The following is a 13,269-nucleotide window of genomic DNA, read 5'->3' on the forward strand; positions in this document are numbered from 1 at the left end:
CTTTTAATTTTTTTAAATAATTAATACTAAAATAAAAGTGATTGTAATTTATAAATGGCAATAGCTTAAACTTTTGTAAATAATTTGTGAAGATTATGTTCAGTGTATTTTATTGACGAAAATCCAAGAACAGAAGTGAAATATTAACATATTTTTGTGACATTTGTAATAAAGCTTGAAACACTGAGAGACCATATTTGAACCAGTGTCCTATGTTGGTCGTGTTCCAATTAAGGGAGGACCTGGCCTGGCAGCTCGGGCTAATCAGTTCCTAGTGGAGCATTGTCAAGACAAATTTACATATGGCAGGGTCCAAAACAAAGTGGTGCAATGGGCAAAAAAAATGGACTGGGATTCGGACCGAGTGATTGGCAGTGGCGGAGATTAAATTTAAGCATTCCATCCATAACCTTGTTGTTGTACTTGACTTTATTTTTAAGAATAGAGAAAATCAAGTTAATGGTGCGAGCCGAATAAACAGAGTCTATAATATGTAAATTAAGTTCAACACACTTGAGACACGCAAGATCATGCACAGCACGTCTGCTTACATTACACTATATGCAGGGCCAGTGGAATCATGCAGTTCACTTTATTTTCTGCATCATAATGGATTTGCCGCATTTACTACATAATCCAATATAATCAGCATAATTTGCAGATGTTAACCAAAACATGTTTCCGATTCAAAAAGATCAAAAGCGACTAAAATTGCTACTGCGAGTGATGCAGCACAGTGGCAGGCCACCTTCAGTTTCTGATGGCTGAATTTAGGCGTTCAATGTGAGGCGTAACCTTTGCTCATACAGTGGTAACGTGTAAAAAAGGAAACGACAAAAGAGAAGTAATACTGCTTCAAAAGGTATTGCGTTATTCGCATGTTCCTGCCGCATACATTAAGAACTCCTGCTGCATTATTTGATCCGCCCGTGCCGCATACTTCCAAAGACCCTGACTGTGTACACGGTGCTCGCAGGGCTGTGCAGTGCGCAGCTTCTAGTACAGAAAAGGTGTGGCAGGGCCTGCTTCCCGGGTGGAATTACGGATGGGACGGCCCCCTCCAGCAGCCCTAAAATAGCAGTCAGTCTTTACACTACCAGGATCCTGCGACATTCCTGGAATTCTAGAGCAGAGGTGGTGGAGGTGGTGGAGGGGGGTAGGACGGCACAGACTTACAACTGGAAATCCGAGCACGTCGGACATTTACAACCCCATAATTGAAACACTTCCTCCTCTACTTGCCACCCAAAACAATCCCCCACTGACCTGTGTGGCCGTGGACGTCCTGCTCTCCTCGCCCACTCTCAGATCGAGGTAAAGTCATATCCCGGGGTACATTTATCATAGCGTTGTAGCGTGGGGCAAGGTTGGCGCGGCACTAAAGTTAGATTTATCATCCCACCTCTTTGGGCGGCCCACGCTTACCTGCCGTCTCATGGCGGCAACACCCCCCTCCCTCCTCCTACAATGCGGCCGTCGCGGGACGGCGGCGGGACCTCGCCACTGCCAGCACCCAACTCCTCAATGAGACCACATATGTGCCAATGGACTTAATGACCCACGGACACAACAAACTGAGCCACATATGTGCCCATGGACACAACAAACTGAGTGGCATCTGTGCCCACAAACATAACTAACTGAATCACATCTGTTCTCACGTAAACACCAGAAGAGACAAACTGAGTCACAGGGGTTCCCATTGACGCAACAAACGGAGCACATGTAAAGTCTAAAGTAACGTACGCAATGTTATCTTGTTCTTTTATGCAGCTATGGAGGAGGTCAGATGTCAGATGCCTGGGTCCGATCCTTTCTGACCCAACGCCATCAAGCTGTCAGACTATCCCAGTTCACTGCTTCCCAGGTTAAACTGTCCTGTGGTGTCCCACAAGGCTCTTCCCTCTCTCCCCTTCTCTTTAATCTGTATCTTTCCCCACTTATCCGTGCCCTCCGTCAGTTCAATGTCACAGCATTCAACTACGCTGATGACATACAACTAATCTTCAATATTGATTCCTCTGCTGACTCTATTGCCACTTTCCAAAATACTCTGTGCTTTATCAGCAATTGGATGAGCTCAAACCATCTGAAGCTCAACCCAGACAAGACCGAGCTCGTTCTTGTCGGGGGCTCCCTCAACCCTTGGGATTCTTCTTTCTGGCCTCTCAGCCTCGGCAGTCCACCTAGCCCCGCCAACTGTGTCAAAAGTCTGGGAGTCGTCATCAGTAGCAACCTCTCCATGACGCCCCAGATTAGCGCGGTAGTCTCCTCAAGCCATTTTCAATTAAGAAAAATCAAGAAAATCTCCCGGCTACTTACTTCCGAGGCCCTCACCTTGGCCCTGATGGCGCTTGTAATATCGAGGTTAGACTACGCCAACGCGCTCTATGTAGGCATCCCAGCCTACCAACTTAGGCGGCTTCAGCTGATCCAGAATCAGGCTGCCCGCCTGATCCATTTCCTCCCAAGAGATCAACATGTCCGCCCCCTTCTAAAAAGCCTTCATTGGCTCCCTGTAGCCGCCCGCTGCAAGTTCAAGTTGGGCTGTATCATCTCTAAATCTCTAGCCGGTCAGGGCCCCCTCTTTATTTCCTCCCTTCTCCAACCCTACGTCCCCTCCCGCACTCTCCGGTCTTCCCAAATGGCCTTGCTTTCCATCCCTAGATATAAGAGGAAGAAACACGGCGGGCTAAAGTTCTCCTTCCTGGCCCCCACTTTTTGGAATTCCCTCCCCTTGTCCCTCAGATTGACCTCTTCGTACCCCAGCTTTAGATCCGCCCTTAAAACTTTTCTTTTTACAGAATCTTATCAATAAATGGCCTTTTTGCTCTATCTTCTGCTCTCTCTACTTTGGCGCCAAGAAACCTAATGGTGTTAGTTGCGCCTTTACAAATTTGTTTAACATAACATAACAACATCATAGCCTTCTAAATGAGCACACCTCTACAGATTTAGAAGGATTTATTAACATTACATATGGCAGGACCTCCACCTTCAATACCCGCCTGGAACTGACCTACTGCGCTGCTTGAAACAACAAGCAAACTCACCGCCGCAGCCCGGCTTCAACAGGAAGCCAGGCAACCTTTGTTGGGACGGGGGCGGGGCCGGACACGCGACCGGAGCTTCCCAGGAGGCAGGCTGCAGTGGCTGGCGCATGGCTCCGGTGCAGAGAGAGGAGAGCCCTGCGTGCAGCCGGCGTCCGCCCGGGAAGCCAAGGAGCAGAATGCCGGTGTCCCTGTGCCTGTTGACGTCTGAGTGAGCAGCCCCGGAGCGGGACCTGACTGGGCACGTTGTCTCCCCGGAAGAGTCCTGCGGAGTAGAAGTCCCGGTGAGTGGGGCTCCGTGCTTGCGTCTCTGTGTGTATGCAGGGGGGTGGGGGGCGGCAGCGTGTGTATGTGTGCGCGCGCCTGTGTGTGTGTGCGTGCATGCAGAGGGGTGGGGGCTGGCTGTGTCTGTGTGTGAGCAGGGGCTGTGAGTTACTCTGCGCAAGCGCAGCTCAGACGCGCGCTCCCGCGGTCAAAACTGAGACTGCAAAAGCGCGCGTCTGAGTCGTGTCCACATTCCTAAATACGGGCCACATTAGGTCTGAAGCAGACACTCTCAATGCTCACGCATTGAGAGTAGGTCTGCTCGACCTAAAAAGAAGACAGCTAACATGGCAGTGGTTAATTTGTAACATGAAATGTCTCGGGGCTCTCCTCAGGAGACAGTGCTAACAAGAGAAATGTGTTGGTGCAAACTTCCTCCTGACTAAAGCCACATCATTTATTATTCTGGAGAGGACTTGGCTTAATTGCTAGAACTGCCGATTTTGGAGTTGGGGAACCAGGTTCAAGTCTCAGCATGGCTCAAAATTCTGTGATTCTGGGGAAGATCACCTTGACTCCAAATGAGTGTTTCCTTAATTTGTACTATAAGCACAGGCGCTAAGGATTAGGTGCTGGTGCTGAGCACCGGCTCAAATTAAGCAATGTAACATGGAATAACAAAAGTTACGGCAAGGTGGGAAAATGCATCACCAGCAAGGTCTTTATCAATGAAAACGCACTGCTTGGCAACTACAGTCAACAATAAGTACAGTTAAACTGGATAAGGTATGAAGGAGCACTGGAAAATAACTTTAAAGCAGTCAAGTTACCGAGTAAACTCAAAATAGAAGTTAGGGTCAGTAATCCACCTTGTCATGCACACATGTATCGCAGACATATGTTTAATAATCAGAGTTACACTTTTATCTATTGCTCAAAGAACATAATATGATTTAGAGCCCAAGGGCAAATGTCTTGGTGGGAGCAATTGGTTATGTCTAAGACGAAGCATACAACTCTCCAGCTATGTACTTCAATCTGAGACAAAAGATATCTTCCAATCCGAATCACATCTTAGACTCTCCAATGAAAACATTTTCTTCATGTAACTTACTTCCGTGTAGGTCATCTTCAGTCTGTGGGGCACTAGAGATTTAATACTGGTGAGCAAAACGCTTTAGAAAAAACGAAAAAAAAACTATTTCCATTGATTTTGATTATCAAAGTGCAGGTAAGAGTTGGGTCATGATGTCCTCCTACGGCATTTTCCTTAGTTACTTCTCCTACATGACTAAAATATTCACTAAGCAAAAAAAATGCAAATGCTACTTACCAGTATGCATCTGTCCTTGGCATGTAGGGCTGCAGACAGAAGGCGATACTCTGGAGATCCATACAAACTTAGTAGCTCACTAAAAACGCTGTGCGCCCGGCAAAAAATCCTTTTTTGACATTCATATCTGTGCATAGATCGCCGCCTAGTGTTGGGTCCGATGATTGCACATTGTTGTCCTGGAAGAGTCTTCGAAGTATCACGAGATAGGTGGCTCCTCCCCTGGACTACAGTGCGCATGGGCATCGACTCCATCCCCAGATTGTTTTTAGCCATTGTGGCCAAGATGGAGTGAAACTCAGTGAAAGATGACCATGCCATGAAATGCTATGTGAACACTGCAGCTGCTACAGGCGCCGGGGAGGAGGGCGGGCGATATGAATGTCAGCAGCCCTACATGCCAAGAACAGATGCATACTGGTAAGTAGCATTTGCAGTTCGAGGCATGTGGGCTGCTGAATTCATATCTGTGCATAGAATACATAGCAGTCCCTCCATTATCGGCGGCCGCCCGTGCCAGCTGCAGCAGTTTGGAAAAGTGTCTTGAGAACAGCCTGTCCTACAGCTGCCTGCTGTTTGGAGTGCACGTCTACACAATAATGCTTAGTAAATGTGTGTGTGGTAGACCAAGTGGCTGCTCTACATATGTCCTCTAAGGGAATGTTTCCCAGGAAAGCCATAGAGGCCCCCAACTTTCTGGTGGAGTGGGCTCTAGGTGGAATGGTAAGAGTGCGTTTTGCCTTTGCATAGCAGATTTGAATACATTTCACGATCCACCTAGCAATACCAGCCTTGGAAATAGGGTTACCTTTGTGATGTGGCGCAAAGGCAACAAAAAGCTGCTTAGTCTTTATAAAAATCCTTGGTCCTATCAATGTAATACATTAGGGCCCGCTTAACGTCAAGTGTGTGGAGCATCCGCTCCGCCAATGACTCCGGATTTTGAAAGAACACCGGCAACTCAATGGTTTGGTTGATGTGGAACTGAGACACAACCTTGGGTAGAAATTTAGGGTTAGTGCGGAGCACTACCCTATTTGAATGAACTTGGAAGAAAGGCTCTTGGATTGTGAGGGCTTGCAGTTCACTAACCCTCCGTAGCGATGTAATTGCTACAAGGAAAGCCACTTTCCATGTCAAGAACTGAACTCCGCAGGAATGTAGTGGCTCGAAGGGAGGACCCATCAGTCTTGTAAGAACCACATTGAGGTTCCATTCAGGAGCTGGTGGAGTCCGTGGCGGAATGACTCTTTTGAGGCCTTCCAGAAAAGCTTTGATGGCAGGCACTTTAAAAAGTGAAACGTGCTGTCTATTTTGGAGGTATGCGGCCATCGCAGACAGGTGAATGCGAATGGAAGTATATGCCAGATTGCATTTGTATAGATGGAACAGGTAACAGATGATGTTCTGAATAGAAGCATCTAGTGGATCAATGTTGTGGTTTGCGCAATAGATGACAAACCGTTTCCATTTTGCCGCATAACATGCTCTAGTAGTGGGCTTCCTAGCCTCCCGAATGATGTCCATACAATTGGGAGGAAGGTTAAGGTAGCCAAACTCTAGGACTTCAGGAGCCAGATCGCCAGGTTGAGCTGTTGCGGATCCGGGTGCTGAATGTCGCCATGGCTCTGCGTCAGAAGGCTGGGTGTGAGATGAAGCCTTTGATGCGGTACCACGGAAAGTTCCAGAAACGTGGTGTACCATGGTTGGCGAGCCCACGTTGGAGCAACGAGGATGAGAGTCATCGAGTGCTGCCTGAGCTTGCGCGCCACCAGCAGTATCAGAGGTGCTGGGGGAAAAGCGTACGCAAATCTGCCTGACCAGTTCATCCACATTGCATTGCCCTGCGATTGCGGGTGTGGGAACCTGGCGGCGAAGCTTTGGCATTTTGCGTTCTCCCTTGCGGCGAACAGGTCGATCTCTGGATGACCCCACCTTTGGAAGTACGGTTGGAGTACTGATGGATGTATCTCCCACTCGTGCATTTGATGGCTGTGCCTGCTGAGCAGGTCCGCCATTTGATTGTCCTTGCCTGGGAGATGTTCTGCCATGAGGAAAATGTTCCTCTGAATGGCCCACTTCCACATGCTCTGAGCCAGATGAGACAGCTGCGGAGAGTGTGTGCCCCCCTGCTTCTGAATGTAGTACATGGCCGTCATGTTGTCCGTCCGGATCAACACGACTTTGTTGCACAGATGTACTTTGAATGCCTTCAAGGCCATGAAGATCGCCATCAGTTCCAGAACATTGATGTGCATCTTCTTTTGCTGTAGCGTCCATAGTCCCTGCACTGTGTATTGGAGTACATGCGCTCCCCATCCCTGGAGAGAAGCGTCCTTTGTCAGGATAATCTGCGGCACAGGCTCCTGAAACGGTCGGCCCTTGCAAAGGTTTTGTGGATTCCACCAATGCAGAGTTGTATGCCCGACCGCTCACCAAAACTAGGTCTTGTAACTGCCCGTGAGCCTGAGTCCACTGACGTGCTAAGCACTCCTGAAGCGGACGCATATGTAGTCTCACGTGTGGGACTATGGAGATGCAGGAGCCCATTATGCCTATCAACTGCATGAACACTCTTGCTGGAAGCGAGTGTTGAGGTCTGAATCGTTGGATCAGCGATTGAATGCTGTTGACTCACTGAATTAGGCGGAGCCGTGGCCGCCAGAGTATTGATTGTCGCACCCAGATACTGCCGTATGTGGGCGGGCTGGAGATGGGATTTTGGGTAATTCAGTGAGAACCCCAGATTGTGCAGAAGGTGAATGGTGTGGGACACGTGGGCGGCGCACTGCTGGGCCGACTTTGCCTGAATGAGCCAGTCGTCCAGATAGGGTAGACGTGGATGTTTTGACGTCTTAGATGCGCCGCCACCGTCGCCAGGCACTTAGTGAAAACCCTGGGCGCCGTGGTGACCCCAAAAGGCAAAACCTTGAACTGGTAGTGCTGGTTTTGAATGGTAAACCTGAGGTACTTTCTGTGTGAAGGATGCAGTGGAATGTGGAAGTACGCATCCTTGAGGTCCAGAGTTGCTAGGAAGTCCCCCTGCTGAAGCAGTGGGAGAACTTGCTGCAGCGTGAGCATATGGAAATGTTCTGACAGAATGTAAAAGTTGAGCGGTCTGAGGTCCAGGATGGGCCTGAGGGATCCGTCCTTCTTTGGAATCAGAAAGTACAGGGAGTAGACTCCGTACATCTTTCCTGCAGAGGCACGAGCTCTATTGCCCCTTTTTGCAGCATGACGTTGACTTCTTGCTGCAACAAGTGCCAAGTGCTCGCCGGACATAGGACGGTTTCTTGGGGGTATGTTGGGTGGAGTGGATGTGAGCTCCAGACAATAACCGTATTGGATAAGAGATCTGACCCACCTGTCCGTGGTGATGGACCTCCACACGGGCAGGAACTGCTGGAGTCTCCCCCCGACCGGTGTTGTGTGGTCGGGGGGCAGTGACAAGGCGTCACTGTTTGTTGGCGGTGGAGGACCTGGAGCTGTTATTTCCACGTCCTCTGCCCTTGACGTTGTTGCCACGGTATCCACCCCGACCCTTGTTGGTATAGGAAGGTTGGGTGGTGCTCTTGTAGAATTTTGTTGACTGTGCCAGTTGACCCCTCGAGGTGCCTCTATTATTGGAGCGACGAAAAGAACCACCCCGAAACTGCTGGGACTGTAAGGCAACCATAGACTTCGCAGTGTCGGTGTCCTTTTTCATCTTTTCGAGGGTGGTATCAACCTCTGGGCCGAACAGGTGGTCTGGGTTTACAGTCTGGTTCAAGATGGTAGTTTGAATGTCTGGCTTGAAACCGGATATCCTGAGCCATGCATGCCTACGAAGTAGAACGCTAGTGTTAATTGCTCTTGAGGCGCTGTCAGCCACGTCCAGAGCGCACTTAATTGAAGCATTGGTGATAAGCTTCCCCTCCTGTATCAACATTTCTGCTGCTTCATTATATTGATCGGGTAAGTGCTGTAAAAGGGTCTCTAGAGTGTCATAGTGTGCCCTGTCATATAGCGCCAGTAGCGCCTGTGTGTTGGATATGCGCAATATGTTGGCTGCCTGCGCAGCCACCCTTTTCCCCGAAGCCTCAAAAACTTTGGATTCCTTATCTGGGGGAGGAGCATCACCCGTAGTTTGAGAGTTGGCTCGCTTGCGTGCATTGGAGACAACCAGGGAGTCCAGAGGCAACTGTCCTTTGATGTAAGTAGGTTCAGTGGGCGCTGCCTTGTACTTTTTATCAATACGTGGGTTGATGACTCTTGCTCGGGTGGGCTCCTTGAAGACTTCTGCCGCATGTTTTAACACCCCTTTTAGCATTGGTAAAGTTTTAACAGTTTTTTCAGAGACTGAAAAGGTGTCAAAGAGGAAGTCGACGTCCACTGGGTCAGCATGTAGATCAACGTCATGATTGGCTGCCGCCCTTTCAATGAGGGCATTGAAAGCTGCAGAGTCTTCTGTTGGGGAAGTCTTGGCTGAAAACAGCTGAGGCTCCTGCCCTGAATGCGGGTCTCCAGGATCGCCACCAGCAGACCATGGCTCAGTCACATCTTCTGGGTCTGAGTAGACTGGATAGGTATACTCATCCTCGTCGTTGCCGTCACCCTCCTCCACATGGGAATGAGTGGGTGAAAGTTCATGTGCCTGTGGTGATACAGGCTCCATAGAGGCAGAAGCACCAGCAGAGTCCTTCTTTTTCTTAAGTGGAATTTGGTAATGCTCCAATTGTGGTTCAGGGGTGATCTTTCTCTTAAAGAGAGAGAGCTTGCCCGTGTTGGCGTCGATGATTACCTCCTGACGCTCCTCTTCTGCTAGCGGTCGATGCCGCGGGCTTGGGACCACTAGCGATGCCTTCGGCGTCGAAGATATCTTCACGGGCACTCCGGCCGCAGGTTTTGGTGTGAAAGCCTTCGGCGCCGTCTTTGGCGCAGCGTGAACAGAATAGGGGCTGGCGTCTTTGCCGGTTTCTGAAGAGGCTTGGGCGGCACAGGGTCCTTCGGCTCGACTGCTGCGGCCCCCTCCCTAATACGTTGAAGGGACTCCGTAACCTTCTTGGTTAACGAGGAGGAGGGACGCACCGGCTCGAGAGAGTCTTCTGAAGCTGGATTCGGGATGGCGACCAATGACGCGGTCTTCGGAGCCGACGTCGTTGCCCCCTTGGCCTTGTCGAGTGGAAGCGAGGCAGTGAGAGACTTGGGGTCGTCCTGCCGCTTCTTCGTGTCGAGAGTGGCCTTCTTTTGGTCGTCGGCCTTTGTGGGATCGAGGCGACCCTTATGCGTGTCGACCGTCTTCGGCGCCGATGCAGCTGCGTCGGCCTTTTTAACCTCCGGCTTCGAGACAGTAGCCTTCGAGTCGGCCATTTTGGCGTGGCTCTTGAGCTCGACGGCCATCTTGGATGTCTTCGGCGCCGAGGCCTCCGAAGTCTTCCATCCGAGCAGCGGGACAAGCGCTTTCGGTTTCAATACGCTCGGCGTCGAGACCGATGGTTTCACTTTCGGTTTCTGTACCGTGAGTGGTGCTGTATCAATGTCCGTGGCCGGGCCGGATGGCGGAGCCGTAGGACGTGAATCAAGGCTTTGGGGAAGGCCCGAAGGCGATCCCTCGACCTGGGCCTTAGAATGTTGGCCGGCCCCGGAGTCAGTCTGAGGAAGCTCATCGTCCGAGCTATCCTCTACGGTGGCAAGGGCCCCGTCGTCGTCCCCTACCTCCTCGAAGACTTCATCGAAATCCTCATCTTCCGCGTCGTCCTCGACCTCCGACGCCGGGTTAGATTCTGTGATCTCTTGGATAGCGTCGTCGCCGGCATCCTCTGCGTCGAAGATGTCCGTAAGAGGCGGTGCCGATCGCTGGGCCTCCAGGCGCGCAGCTCGACGGAGCTTGAGTGTCTTCTTCGACCGGAACTTGGAGCAGGCCATACACTTGGCCTCGTCGTGGTCCGGGGACAAACACTTGTTGCACACCGGGTGTACGTTGATATGCGGATACTTCGAGGCACACACCGGGCACCTATTAAATGGACTTCGTTCCATGATGGAAGTAGGTTGGAGCGTCGTGTAGGCCCGTCCGCACCGAAAGCACGCGGAAGGGCAATGCTGGTTCGGAGCCGAGGAAATACAACCCGAACGATAGACCATACCGACGCAAGTCCTAAAGACCTTTTGGTCTCGAGCAAAGTAAGTTAAACAACTATCGATTCCGACAGAGGGAACCGAAACACATCCGAAACCAATGGCGGAAAAAAACAATCTGGGGATGGAGTCGATGCCCATGCGCACTGTAGTCCAGGGGAGGAGCCACCTATCTCGTGATACTTCGAAGACTCTTCCAGGACAACAATGTGCAATCATCCGGACCAAACACTAGGCGGCGATCTATGCACAGATATGAATTCAGCAGCCCACATGCCTCGAACAAAATAATAATAATTGAGGTTGGCCAGGGATGAGGGAGACCTTTTAAGATTATGAACAAGTTTATGTACAACTTTGTAAGATGTTTTGTGTTCCAGTCGATCAAGAGCTGCTCTGGGAATGCTTCTTAGGCTTCCTCCTGGGTGGAGGGTGAACGATCACCATGGTTCAGAATCTTTCACAAGGATATCCGTTATAGAATTAGAAAGATCCCAAATAAACACCATAAGGCAGCAATAAAGAATATGCCTGCACTTCTCCTGATCCGTTCCTATGACATGGAGGAAGAAACATGTACGAGGAGCTCTCTTGCAGGCAAGCCAAAAGCACATCCAAAGGAAATAACATACAGCAGAAAAATCAAGAAGCTCTAGGGTGCTAGTTATTTCCTTGACTGATCTAGAATGCATGTTTTCATTTGTGTGGAATTACTTAGTCCACTTCAGTCATCTTTATCTCCAATAAAATAACTCTGGGATGGAGATGTTGAAGTGCAAAACATCATATTAAATGCCCATGGTGTACCAGCACACTAGATGCGAGTAGAAGTAGCTCCCCAAAACATTGCAGTGACTGCGTCTATAGACACCAGTAATTTTGGTGAAAGAGTTTCAGGGTCACGAATATGGTAATCACCTCAAGAACAATAGGAAACAGGTGGGTTGTCAATAAGAAATGTTGACCTAAAAGCATAGCAACTGGATGATTATTTTCCTGCATTGAAGAGCACTTTGTTGACCCAACCATTGGGAGGAGGTACTATGTTGATGCATGAATGAAGGTCAGGTCCTTAAGTGTGATGAAACCACTGAAGGAAATGTTATTTACCTGTAATACTCAATGATTATTTATGACTACTAGCACAGTTCTCCTATGGGGGAACACTTGTAGCCTTGTGAATTGGGACGCTAAACATTGTTAATTGGAAAGGTACTCTAGGTTTGACTAGAATACATGCTGTGGCTGCCCAAGCTTTTCAGTCAAACTAAATCTACTAGGGGTTTATATAACACACTTAGTGGTTTACAGGGAAAGCCAACTAGCAGAAGGTACCCAGGAAGGCCTAACAAGGGTTGCCAGATTAGGCAAAACAAGATTTGCCTAAAATACTTAGACACCAGAATATTGGTAAAAAACGTGTATTCACCCCGAGGCCAATATATAATCTTAGACTCATACAGTCTATAGTGATAAACACAGCTAAGACCCTTTTTGATGATCTTTACCTATTCCAGTGTGTGTGTGTAAAGCACTTGATCTATTTTGTGCACACAGCCTTTCCCATGCATGAATAAAGACAGAAAATTGGCAAGGGTTCAAGACTTCGAATTGCCTATGTCTAGTAACTGACTGAATGCTAAGCCTGTCGCTAGAGAGGGACTTGGAATTCTGAGAGAAAATTAAAAGACTGTTTGGGATGTGGTCTCAAAGAGGTTGTTGTAAGGAACATAATTTGTCCTGCATTTGAAGGTACTAGATGCTTTAACCCCGGCATATCGCTCCACTCTTACTTTGAAAGGTGCTTTCTTTTTTGGCATAAAAAAACTATTTTAAGGAGGGGTCAGCTCCTCCTCAAACTCATACAAAACACTTGCAGTACTGATACACTAGTTAAATTGTCTTTACTCGCTTCAAGCATAACAGACTGCCCGAAAAACTGCTCTCTTAAATGTAAATACCCCCTACCTCCTTTGTCATTTGTGAAACCAAGCAACTGCATAAAATGGATAGAAAATTAGCAGATGTACAAAATTATGCAACATTCAATTAAACTGAAAACAAACCAACTGAAACTGAGACAAACTATATGAAGCAAATGCAGAACGCAGTAAAGAAGCATGTGTGAATAAAGATTAAGATGATAGAAAAAATATAGTAAAAATAAAAAGTCCGCAGAAATCCATCTGCCTTTGACAGTAAAAAGGGAGAGAAACTAAAATGGCATCTCTTTGCTTTTTCCATTATATGTATGTGTCTATAAACACAAAGAAGGCTGCTATTCACTTTTAAGCCATGGCTGGATAAAAGTGCTCCAAATCTGGGAAATCAAACAAACCTGCTGTAATTTTTGCAATAATAAAACAATGTAAAATCAAGTCTCTCAACTAGAGAACGCAAAGATGGCACAGCTTCTGAGTGTTCCTGCTTAACTGAAAGTTTAAAAACAGACATTTTGTTGATATATAGTTTATGAGCCTGCTTGTCAAACAGAGGCAATAGAGA

General features: G+C 48.4%; 1 protein-coding gene across 1 annotated transcript in view; it reads right to left on the reverse strand.

Moving 5' to 3' along the window:
• ABCD3 (ATP binding cassette subfamily D member 3) overlaps positions 1-13,269 on the reverse strand; it is a 370,248-nt gene that overhangs the window by 123,818 nt on the left and 233,161 nt on the right. The window lies entirely within an intron of this gene.

The sequence above is a fragment of the Lissotriton vulgaris genome, chromosome 1_1 (genome assembly GCF_964263255.1).
Source record: "Lissotriton vulgaris chromosome 1_1, aLisVul1.2, whole genome shotgun sequence".
In the NCBI taxonomy this organism is placed as follows: Eukaryota; Metazoa; Chordata; class Amphibia; order Caudata; family Salamandridae; genus Lissotriton; species Lissotriton vulgaris.